The 13,227-nt window shown below is 37.8% G+C and overlaps 1 long non-coding RNA gene across 1 annotated transcript in view; it reads right to left on the bottom strand.

Moving 5' to 3' along the window:
* Positions 1-603: 603 nt before the first annotated feature.
* Positions 604-13,227, bottom strand: part of LOC135102152 (uncharacterized) — a 21,813-nt gene continuing 9,189 nt past the window's right edge. The window contains exons 2-3 of the long non-coding RNA XR_010269555.1: positions 1,481-1,658; positions 604-1,217 (exon numbers count right to left, since the gene is read on the bottom strand). This is a non-coding gene — a long non-coding RNA (uncharacterized LOC135102152). The remainder of the gene's footprint in view (positions 1,218-1,480; positions 1,659-13,227) is intronic.

The following is a 13,227-nucleotide window of genomic DNA, read 5'->3' as shown; positions in this document are numbered from 1 at the left end:
ACCGTTGGGGTTTCATGGCGTAGTGACAGTCTTGGGAACCCAGTGTGTGTGGGATGCCAGCGGTCATATCCCATACAAAATACAATAAATAAATAACGTCATGAAAATAATTGACATCATAATTCTTTAATACGTACTGGCGTGAACATAAGGTGGTTAAATAGAGCAACTTTACAAAAAAGATGGGGAAGATGGGGAAATAGACCAACTTTAAAAAAAAGAAAAAGGGCCCTCGTGGCCCAGTGGGTAGAGTGATGCACTTTGAGTTTGGCGTGAGGGAAGTGAGGGGCGCGTAGGTTCGAACCCCCCTCTCGGAACTCACAAAAACCTTGAAAGAGCATCCCTCCATCACCATGTGTGATGGAACTGCCCACGGGGAGGAGGGGAGGTGAGTGCGCAGCACCTCCCTACCCCTCCCCAGGGGAGGAAGGCACCGCCTTACCGGCCCCCGGGAGAGCAAGGGAGGTGAGTGCACAGCGCTTCCCTTCTCTCCCCTACCTAACCCTGGCAAGTCTACGGACTACCAGGCAAAAAAATAATAATAATAAAAAAAAAAAATATATATATATATATATATATATATATATATATATATATATATATATATATATATATATATATATATATATAAAATAAAGGTAAGTGCATAGCACTTCTCTTCTCTCCACCTAACAGGAAAAAAAAAATAAAAATATAAAGGTGAGTGCATAGCACTTCCCTTCTCTTCCAACCTACCAGGCAAAAGATAGAAAAAAATAAATAAATAAAGAATTAAGGTGAGTGCATAGCACTTCCCTTGTCTCCTAACCTACCACGCAAAAAAAAAAATAAAATAAAATAAATAAAATAAATAAATAAATAAAGATAAATAAATAAATAAAAATAAATAAAAACCTCCTTACCACCTCGGACCTCGGGAGAGCAAGGGAGGTGAGTGCACAGCACTTCCCTTCTCTCCCCAAGTCTAAGGACTGCCAGACCAAAAAGAATAAAATATATATAGGTATAAAAAATAATAAAAGTAATAAAAAAAATATAAATGAAAAAATAAGTAAATAAAACAAAAACAATAAAACTCCTACTCCCCCCTCAATAAAACTGACTGAGTCTGGCAATCAACAATAAATAATAAAAATAAAACAACACCAACTGACTGACCCTGACAACCCCAAAGACCACCACCCACCTGGGAAGCACGGGAGGTGAGTGTGCAGCACCTCCCTACCCTTCCCAGTCTCCCAGTTTGACTTTGACCACCAATCTGACTCATCCTACCAACTCCAAAGAGCAACTCCAACTGTACAGACCACCACCACCACCACCCTTCTGATCTCGGCAAGGTGAGTGCGTAGCACTTCCCTGGACTGACCCTGACTGACTGACCCTGGCAACTCCAAAAACAACCAACCTGACTGACTTACAGATATGTAATCACCTAACTGACTGGCCCTGGGGAGCATGGGAGGTGAGTGTGCAGCACCTCCCTACACTTCCCAGTCTCCCAGTTTGACCTGACTCATCCTGGCAACTTCAAAGAACAACTCCAAATGTACAGACCAACAGTACCTCCTACTCTGTGTCCCACTCTGACCCTGATCCATACATCCCTACATCCTACCCTGTCCTGGCTAGGTGAGTGCGTAGCACTTCCCTACCACCTGCCTTACTGACCCTGGCAACCATAAAAACAACCAACCTGACTGACCTACAAATCTTACTGTAATCTGGCAACAGACCACCAAACTGACTGACTCTGGGGAGCATGGGAGGTGAGTGTGCAGCACCTCCCTACCCTTCCCAGTCTCCCAGTTTGGCTTTGACCACCAATGTGACTCATCCTACCAACTCCAAATGTACAGACCACCACCACCACCCCTCTGATCTTGGCAAGGTGAGTGCGTAGCACTTCCCTTGACTGACTGGGCCTGACTGACTGACCCCGGCAACTCCAAAAACAACCAATCTGACAAATGTTACAAATGTAACCTGGGGAGCATGGGAGGTGAGTGTGCAGCACCTCCCTACCCTTCCCTACTCTTCCCAAAATAAATGAAAAATAAAAAATAAATAAAAACAAAAATAAATAAAGTAAAAACAATAAAACTCCTACTTCCCCCTCAATAAAATGACTGAGTCTGGCAATCAACAATAAATAATAAAAATAAAACAATACCAACCTGACTGACCCTGACAACTCCAAAGACCACCACCCCACCTGGGAAGCACGGGAGGTGAGTGTGCAGCACCTCCCTACACTTCCCAGTCTCCCAGTTTGACTTTTACCACCAATGTGACTCATCCTACCAACTCCAAATGTACACACCACCATCACCACCACCCCTCTGATCTTGGCAAGGTGAGTGCGTTGCACTACCCTTGACTGACTGGGCCTGACTGACTGATCCCGGCAACTCCAAAAACAACCAACCTGACTGATGTTACAAATGTAACCTGGGGAGCATGGGAGGTGAGTGTGCAGCACCTCCCTACCCTTCCCAGTCTTCCACCAACCTGACTTGAATTATGACTGGGGAGCAAGGTGAGTGCAGTACCTCCTACTATCCCCACTCTGAACACCCTATCACCAACCAATTCAGACCACCAAACTGTCTTAGACAAACTGTTCTTAGAAGAAGAAGAACAGAAAGCAACGCCATCAGAGGAAGAAGAAGCAGCAGCAGCAGCATTACCGCCATCAGAGGAAGAAAACAAGAAAAAGAAGCAAAGAAAAAGAATTACCACCACTGTTATCGGAGGAAGAAACAGCAGCGTCACCGCCATCAGAGGAAGAAACATATATATGTAAACTACGACTGGTCAAACTTTCTGTGGCACCAGGCTAAGTTCGACCTGTGATGGGTTGTGTTTAGAGAGGGAAAAAAAGTTCCAGGGGTTCATGAAAGGAAAGTACACTAACTCAGTTAGGGGACTGACTGTGAAAGTGCCAGGCAAGGCTGCTGCTTCAGACAGCCACACTTCAACCTCAACTATGCATGCGAAAATGTTGCTGTATTCCTACTCCTATTCCTTATTTTTTTATCTTCTGCAGAATACTGTCTTATTACTCCGTCCAAAGGCGGCAGTTCTTGTATAAGACTTGCAAACCTGTGTCCACTCATCCCAACTATCCAGAAATTTATCTAATCTTCTAAAGGTCTGGCATCACGTGTTCAAGAGATTTATGTGTATTTTTTATTTTTTTATGGTGGTGGTGGTGGTGGTGAAGGTGTAAATCTAGAATGAGAGTGAACGTCTTTGTGTTTCCTCCACCGGGACGAAGAAAGAGAACAGGGATTCCTCATACTCCAGGAATTGCCTTTGTTTCCAGAAAGCAATGAAAAGTAAAGAAAAATTGTTATTTGCTAGTTTTATTGGAATTTTTCATACTTGCGAGTATATTTCACTCTTATAATGAACGTACAAACTACAGGAGGAAACCAAAATAATGCCAAAAATGGAAGCATGGATTAAAGGATGCCAAATGTATAAAGACATTAATGGTTTTAAATACCGAAGGAAAGACGGTAATTGTATTTCTTGCTACACATTTATATTTAACAAGTGAAGACAGACGTAGGTTGAAAACCAGCCCGGGAAGGAATGTCTGGCGCGTGGTGTTCCTCAAGGCGTATTGCCTCGCCGGCACAACAATACATAAAGGACTGAGATGTGAATTAACACTGAAAGAACACTGGCCAGTGAGGTGCTCCTGCAGGGCCGATGTTGACAGGTGTTTGTCCAGGATGCCTCGTGTTACTTCTCACCGCGTGTTTTATCTGTTAGAGATTATTACACTAAATATGCTGCTGCTGCTGCTGTTGCTGCTGCTGCAGGTGCTGCTGGTGCTGCTGCTGCTGTTGCCGTCGCTGATCTTGCTGCTCTTGTTAGTATTGCTGCTTTTACTTCCTTCAACAATAACAACCAGAAAAACTGCTTCTGCTGCTGCTGCTGCTGCTACTACTACTACTACTACTACTACTACTACTACTACTACTACTACTACTACTACTACTACTACTACTATTACTACTGCTGGTGCTGCTGCTGCTACTGCTGCTGCTGCTGCTGCCGCTGCCGCTGTTGCTGTTGCTAATGTTTTTGTTGATGCTGCTGTTACTGCTGCTGCTGGTGCTGTTGCTGCTGCCGCTGCTACTGCTGATGCTGCTGCTGGTGCTGTTGCTGGTACTGCTGCGGCTGCTGCTGCTGTTGCTGCTGCTGCTGCTGCTAAACTTTACAAAAGTCACCACTGCTGTTTTTGCCGTCGTTCGTGCTGTGCCTCTAATCGTCGTCGTCCTCGTTCTCATCGTCGTCGTCGTAACAGTAGCATCGCCTGTCAGAGTAAAAAGACTATATATATATATATATATATATATATATATATATATATATATATATATATATATATATATATATATATATATATATATATATATATATATATATATATATATATATATATATATATATATAGGTACTAGTAGTTGATAACTTTGTGATATATAAATGTTGTATAGCAACGCGTTTCACGAGTTTCCAGTTACAATTAGGATCATTTACTTTATTTCAACTTATATTCAATTCCTTTATAGTGTATGGCGGTAATACATAACTTCAAAACAATGTTATCCAAGAATACTCTTGAAATTTAGAGCTCATTTCGCACTATTTTTCTGTTACAGTTTTGTGTACATGCATTTTTTTTTTTTTATCATAGGAAATGGAAATTTCTCTGCTAATATAAATATTACATATTACAAACATTAAAACGTGCACAACACCCACGACTCTGGGTATTGCAAATGTTTAATTTTTTTTTGTACTTACAAGCGCATTTATAGTAATGTGATAAATAATTAAACTGCTGGTAATTATATATATATATATATATATATATATATATATATATATATATATATATATATATATATATATATATATATATATATATATATATATATATATATATATATATATATATATATATATATATATATATATATATATATATATATATATATATATATATATATATATATATATATATATATATATATATATATATATATATATATATATATATATATATATATATATATATATATATATATATATATATATATATATATATATATATATATATATATATATATATATATATATATATATATTCAACGGTATTGCAGAATGCTCAAGCCTATAGTTTATAGACATAATGATTTTATCTCATCATCCTGTTGCCAGTTGCATCACACACTCAAAGACGATATCCAAGATTCCTGGTCAGAGCTCCAGTGTCATCTACTTTCAGACTCCCCAAGATTTAGTGAATACCTCGAGTACTGACATGTCACGATCACACGTGGATATGGATACTTGGGCAGTGTGTGAGCTTTCAGTGCCTTCATGGGAGATCATATATAAGAGAGAGAGAGAGAGAGAGAGAGAGAGAGAGAGAGAGAGAGAGAGAGAGAGAGAGAGAGAGAGAGAGAGAGAGAGAGAGAGAGAGAGAGAGAGAGAGAGAGAGAGAGAGAGAGAGAGAGAGAGAGAGAGAGAGAGAGCACTGCTAATAATTAGTTGGGTAACGCACAACATGCCTGGCGTCAGCGGGGATCAGGTGCCAGAACAGGAGAGAGTGGGAGGCTGGGAGTAGTTTCCTTTGCAAGAAGACATTCTGATACACGTAAAGAATTGCAGGTTTAGGTATTTATAGAAAGTGCAGTCGTTATCTCCTCGTTATCTCTACTTTGCCGTGGAAATCTCTCTCTCTCTCTCTCTCTCTCTCTCTCTCTCTCTCTCTCTCTCTCTCTCTCTCTCTCTCTCTCTCTCTCTCTCCTCTCTCTCTCTCTCTCTCTCTCTCTCTCTCTCTCTCTCTCTCTCTCTCTCTCTCTCTCTCTGTACCTGCCTTGGACAGTAAGCAATTAGTTGTTCTAGTGGCGGTGTTCCTGAAATAGAAATACTGAAAAGCCCACTCCATCTTTTAATACCCAATTAGCGTGGCTTCCTGATGGGAGGTACGGTAGAGCACGCTTTCGTTTGTAAGCCAAGGGAAAGTAAGCGTCTTTCCTCCTCAGACCCTCACTAGCGCCAGGATTAGCTGTGTGCCGGGGAGTGCTGGTGAGCCGTGAGTAATGTTCACTCTTAGATACACGTGCAATGTAATGTATCTCCCTGTCATTATTTTTGTTTATTATTTATTATTATTTATTATGTTTATTATATTGATACTTGTTTTTGTCTTTTTCCTTCTTTCCTTCCTTCCTTCCTTCCTTCCTTACTTCCTTCCTTCCTTCCTTCTTTCCTTCCTTCCTTCCTGCCTCCCTGAGTGCCTGCCTGCCTGCCTTCCGTTACCCATATATTCCTGTTTTTTCATTTTATCCTTCCTTCTCTCTGCTATATATATATAATATATATATATATATAATATATATATATATATATATATATATATATATATATATATATATATATATATATATATATATATGTATATATATATATATATATATATATATATATATATATATATATATATATATATATATATATATATATATATATATACTATATATATATATATATATATATATATATATATATATATATATATATATATATATATATATATATGTTACAGTCAATACCTGAATCCAGACAATTTGTAAAGTGACTTATTTTTTCAGGCAATTTGTGAACTGCCTGTTAAGGTTAGGTTAGGTTAGGTTAGGTTAGGTTAGGTTAGGTTAGGTTAGGTTAGGTTAGGTTATAACCTAACCTAACCTAACCTAACCTAACCTAACCTAACCTAACCTAACCTAACCTAACCTAACCTAACCTAAACCTAACCACCTAACCAGGCAGTTCACAAATTGCCTGAAAAAATAAGTCACTTTACAAATTGTCTGGATTCAGGTATTGACTGTAACATATATCATATATATATATATTCTCTCTCTCTCTCTCTCTCTCTCTCTCTCTCTCTCTCTCTCTCTCTCTCTCGGGAGTTCGTTGATGAATTGGCATGTTCTCATGACTCTCTACCAGTATTTATTGGTGTTTCATCTTTTTTCTATCCTGCATGAGGTCTGCTCCCGGGAATTAGGAATGGTAGTTGTACGGTGATAAATAATATTTCAGTGCGACCTTTGCAATGTGTTCCTATATCTATGAAAGCTTTCGTTACTGTGGAGTGTGGCTCGAATATTATTATTGTTTTTTTTTTAATATAAATATTTTCGTTATATTTGTCCAGCACATATTTGTTTATGCGCTAAGAAAGAAAGTGACCATTTAAATCCCGAAGTTTAATTTCATTTGTATAAAGAAGTTTAAATTAGAGAGCGAAATGAAGAAGGACTCCTTAACGTGTGGGAAGTGCCTGCCAACCTACTATGGAGGGTGTGCTGCGTAAATCATGATTGTATAGGAGCGTGATGTAACCTGTTCACACTGATACCACTTACAGACAAGCCTTCAAGTACCTTGGTATTTCGTAGTAGTGGTTTAAATAATGTTTTGACTTGTTTAGATAATCATCAGAGAGAGAGAGGAGAGAGAGAGAGAGAGAGAGAGAGAGAGAGAGAGAGAGTGAGAGAGAGAGGAGAGAGAGAGAGAGAGAGAGAGAGAGAGAGAGGGGGGGGGGGAGGGACAGGTAGGCAGGAAGGCAGACGGTCAAACAGACATGCAGGGAGGCAAGCAAACAAGCAAGCAAGCAAGCAAGCAGGCAAGCAAGCAAGCAAGCAGGCAAGCAAGCAAGCAAGCAAGCAAGGAGGCAGACAGACTAACGGGCGGGGAAAGAGGTGGATGGACATACAAAAAAGAAAGAAAGAAAGCAGGCAGACAGACAGGGTGACAGGAAAATAGTCAGGCTAAACTTGAAGAGGATAGGCAGGCAAAGAAGCAGGCAGACAGGCAGGCAGGCAAAAATAGAAGGCAAGGAAGCAGACAGACAGACAGACAAATAGACAGAGGGACAGATGGATGTGCGGGCAGGCACAGACATGGACAAAGTAGTTTTAAATAGCGGCAGGAAACTGGAATATTTCATTCCAATGAATATATTTTCACAATTTTTTTGTAAAATACTTTAATAAATAGTTTATCGTGCCCTGCAGTAAGTACTTAACCAAAAGTCTAACTGAATTAGTCAGTGGGATATTAATACAGCATAATGTTTGCACAATATAAACGTATGCCTCTTCCGTTACTCGTATATTCTTTCGTGATAACAATTACTGTAAGCGAAGAAAATGTTTCTGCCTTCCTAGGGGTATATATGTGAAAGAAGACAGAATGTAAATTTAGTCTATAATGTTCATTGCAACATCTTACAGGGAAAAAAGTCCTTTGAGGATTAACCGAGAATATTTTTCAAAACTATAATTTTTGTATTCCAGTCTTCGTGTGCTTATTTTAATGTATGCATAGAGAAAAGAAGGATACGAAATCATATGTTTTCTATAATGGTGTCATCTTTTTGGTATAAATATTTACTTAGAGATTCAATTGAAACCTAACAATTAGCTGTCATTTTTGCGTTCGTTTTATATATATATATATATATATTATATATATATATATATATATATATATATATATATATATAATATATATATATATATATATATATATATATATATATATAATATATATATATATATATATATATATATATATATATATATATGTGTGTGTGTGTGTGTAATATATATATATATATATATATATATATATATATATATATATATATATATATATATATATATATATAATTATATATATATATATATATATATATATATATATATATATATATATATATATATATATATATATATATATATTTTTTTTTTTTTTTTTTTTTTTTTTGTATGTACGTATATATGAGTGAAGAAAGGAAAGATGCAATTACAAAAAAACTTTCCACGATAATGGGAATATTCACTTGAGGTCTTTTTTAGGTAACAAATATCAGATCTTCTAGTTTATATGTCTATTTATCCTTTGTGTGTTTTACTGTTATGTAGATTAATACTATTTTGCACGTTATGATAAAGTGTCCTTGGAAACTATTACTGTAACACATTTCATTTAGTGTGAATTGGGTTTCTACGTAAAAAAAAAAAAAAAAAAAAAAAAACTCTCCTTCTATAGAGAAATGATATTTATATTTTCTTTGTTCAATTGGTATTGATATTATTTTTAACTCTGATTTCCCGGGAAGCGTTACCACCATGATATTTCTGACCTAACCTAAGGTAACTTTTTAGCGTCATAACCTTTGTTGCAGCTTTATTCAAGTAAAATCAAAGAGAGGAAAGCTTGTATAGTTCTGTGAAGTGTTCTTATTTGTCTCTGTGTGTGTTGATTGTCGCCTTGAAAAGTCAAGGTGACGTGGGCCTTGATGACTAGAGCCGGCGCCCACACTATTTGTCTCCCTTTTTTTAGAGGCTCGTCGTTGTAGATTTCTGAAAATATTAGTTTTCCTCACGTTTTTATTTTCCTTGTCAGCGAAATGGAAAGATAATTTATGATTTTCTTAATCATTTAGTAACGTATTTAATATCTTTGGAGGGATCATTCCCGTAGCGGAGCGAGGGGGCTCTATTTTTGTTAGCGCACATCTGTACACCCCACCGCTCCCGCCTGGCCCTGGAGGGGCACAACGATGATTTGGCCAGGAGCACCTTTTGATGTCCATCGTATAGAAAAGTTTCGATTTCATTTTCGGAAACACTTCTTGGTAACTTTTGAAGGCGTATCTTTGTTATTTTATTTAATTTCTTCGTCAGACTCACCTTTTTTTTGCTGTATTTTGCATATTTCGATTTATCGGCATGTGGGCGAAGGTTTCTGCCTCGCAACTCGCCACAACTATCGCCTCATCACTACAGATCGAGCTCGAGCGCACAAAATGTGCCAATTATTTGCCATAACTCACTTCATATACGGGAAAGGGTTGTGTGAAGAAGGTGTTGTGAGGAGTAAACATAGGAGAAATTAGTTAAATCTAGAAAGGTAGCTAGCTCAGGGAAGGTGAGAAATAGCTTAAGTATTTACCACACAAAATGTAGCAGTATTTTGAATAAAATAGACTTGCTTAGAAGAATAGTGTGTGTAGAGAAATTTGATATCATTGCTTTAACTGAAACTTGGTTAGATATGTGAGGAAAAGTATTTAATCCAGAGGTCAAGATAGATGGTTATACATTGTTCTATAAAGATAGGGAAAACAGGAGAGGAGGAGGCGTCGCGTTATACGTTAGGGACACATTACAGTGTTGTATTAACAGCAGATTTAAAACAGATAGGAAAGCAGTAGTAGTACAGCAATGTACAGTAATGGGAGTAGTGTACAAAGGAAATTAACACCTCACTGTGGCAGGAAATAAATAGAGCAGGCAGGTACAGTCAGGTATGTGTGGTAGGAGATTTTAATTTTAGGAATATCGACTGAAGTCTGATGGTGGGTAAGAAGGAAGCAGAATTTTTTAAGGTAATTCAGGATAATTTTTTAAAACAGGTAGTCGTAGAACCCACAAGGGGGAATAATATTTTAAATTTAATTCTTACTAACAGGGAGGAAGCAGTCACGTAGGTAGAGGTTGAAGGACAGCTAGGTAACATTGACCATAGGGAAATTAGGTACAATTTAAAATGGGAAGAAACTTTTAGAAGCAAAAACACTAGTAAAATACTTGACTTTAGGAGAGCAGAATTTGAGGAATTAAAAAGGTACCTCCAAGGAGTTGACTGGCAACGGATGCAGGGTGAGGTCAGGTCCGGGACGGAGTTGAGAGAGATAAGGCAAGATGTGAGAGGTGAGGTGAGGTGTGAGGGTGTAGGACAAGATGAGGTAAGATGTGTTCCGAAGGGGCGGAGGAGAGAGGGAGAGGGAGATGGGTGTGAGTATGGTGGAATGTCAGGTCATGCTGAAATGAGAGAGGTGAGGTCGAGGCGAGTAGATGAGGGAGTAGAGAGGATGGTAGGGGCCGAAATGAGGGAATTAGGTGAAGTAAATGTAGATGAATTGTATAAATATTTCGTAGATAAAGTTCATACAGGTCAGTTAGCATATATCCCGTATAGGGCAATAAGTTCACAGAAAAATTATCCTAAATGGATGACTGCTAGATTAAAACATTATATAGGGTGGAAGAGAAGTATATATAAGACATTAAGGGCAGGTGAAGAAGTTTTAAGGTCACAATATAATGAATTAGTTAGAACAGTCATGAAGTTAACGAGGAAAGCTAAGGGCAATTATGAATTAAGTGTAGCCAGCCATGTGAAGACGGACCCCAAGGGATTTTATCAGGAATAGAGGACGAAGAATAAGGACACTATAGGTCCATTAAAGGCAGCAGATGGGGAGCTGGTTAGTTCTGGGAAGGAGATTAGTAAAATTCTGAATGAGTATTTTTCATCTGTCTTCACCCAGGAAAACATGCAGGATATGCCAGATAGTGAACAGATGTTTAGAGCAGATGAGAATGAGAAGCTGACAGATATTTCCATAAGTAGAGAGATAGTGGAACAGGAGATAGATAGGCTCAAAAAAGTTCAAGACACCAGGACCAGATGAAATATATCCCAGAGTACTTAATTAATGCAAAGAGGTTATTAGTGAGCTGTTATTCTCTGTCTTTAGGAAATCACTTGAGTCAGGTGAGGTACCAGTAATGTGGAAGCAGGCTAATGTAGTACCCATCTTTAAGAAAGGAGATAAAACTTTAGCGTCTAACTATAGATCTGTCAGCTTAAATTCAGTTATAGGTAAAATATTAGAGTTAATAATAGCGAGGAACATTAGGGAACATTTAGACAAACATAACTTGATAAATTAATCACAGCATGGCTTCACGAAGGGGAAGTCTTGCATGACAAACTTGTTAAGTTTTTACAGTAAAGTGTACGAGGCAGTAGATAATGGTGATAGTTATGATATCTTGTATCTGGACTTTAGTAAAGCATTTGACAAGGTACCCCATGAAAGGCTCCTGAGAAAGGTTTGGGCACACGGGATAGATGGGAAGGTGTTAGGCTGGATAGGGTCATGGCTTAGCGACAGGCAAGAAAGAATTGTAATAAACGGCTCGAAATCCGAGTGATATCATGTAATCAGTGGGGTGCCATAGGGATCAGTATTAGGGATATTGTTATTTCTAATATATATCAATGCCTTGGTTAGTGGAAATAGTAGTGATGTTAGTAAATTTGCGGATGACACAAAGATAGATTAATTAGATCAGAAACGGGTGCCTTCGCCTTGCAGGCAGATTTAGGATGAATGAATGGACGGACATATGGCAAATGCAATTTAATATCAATAAATGTAAAGTACTTAGCGTAGGTAGTGGAAACCCACACAGTAGGTACACATTAAACGAACAATCTCTGGTAGTTACAGGGTACGAGAAAGATTTAGGAGTTATAGTTAGCTGTGAACTCCGTCTAGGAAAACAATGCATAGAGGCTAGAAACAGGATAAATAGGGTACTAGGATTAATTTTTAGGAGTGTTAAAAGTAGAAGGCCGGAAGTAATATTAATGATATTCTTGGCGCTGGTCAGACCTCATCTAGACTACGTTGTGCAATTCTGGTCTCCACATTACAGGAAAGATATAGGTGTATTAGAATCAGTACAGAGGAGAATGACAGAAAGGATACAGGGGATGAGGAGTATTCCTTACGAGGCGAGATTGAAGTCATTAAATTTACATTCTTTAGAGAGACGTAGGTTAAGAGGGGACGTGATAGAAGTCTTTAAGTTCCCTTTCAATAGTCCAGGAGTCAAGCAATATTTTCATTCTTTCATCCCTTTCATTGGTAAACTCTGGAATTCTCTGCCTGTTTCTGTTTTTTCCCCTTCCTGTGACTAGTTGTTTTAAGAGTATTGAGGCACTTCCAGAAACATATTTAGTTTTTTTATTGACTTTTAATTTTTTATCTTTTTTTTTTTGTCTGTATGTATGGAAGCGGCAACTGAAAAGATTTTTTTTCTTCCTCTGTTTGCCATTCGCCAAGAAGATATGAGAGCGTGAGTATAAATAATGGCTATATGGAAATGTAAGAATACCATTTTATACTGCTCTAAATTAAACACCTATTGCATTGTTTAATCCAGTTTACTCAAGTTGAACCGTCCGATATCTTTTGCATCTAAATGATTTTTGTGTTCAGCTATTTGAATTTTTATTTCCAAATGCAGCTCCATGTTTTCAAGAAGC

The sequence above is a fragment of the Scylla paramamosain genome, chromosome 7 (assembly GCF_035594125.1).
Source record: "Scylla paramamosain isolate STU-SP2022 chromosome 7, ASM3559412v1, whole genome shotgun sequence".
Taxonomy (NCBI): Eukaryota; Metazoa; Arthropoda; class Malacostraca; order Decapoda; family Portunidae; genus Scylla; species Scylla paramamosain.
The sequence above is the reverse complement of the archived record's forward strand: the minus strand, read 5'-3'. Positions and strand labels throughout refer to the sequence as shown.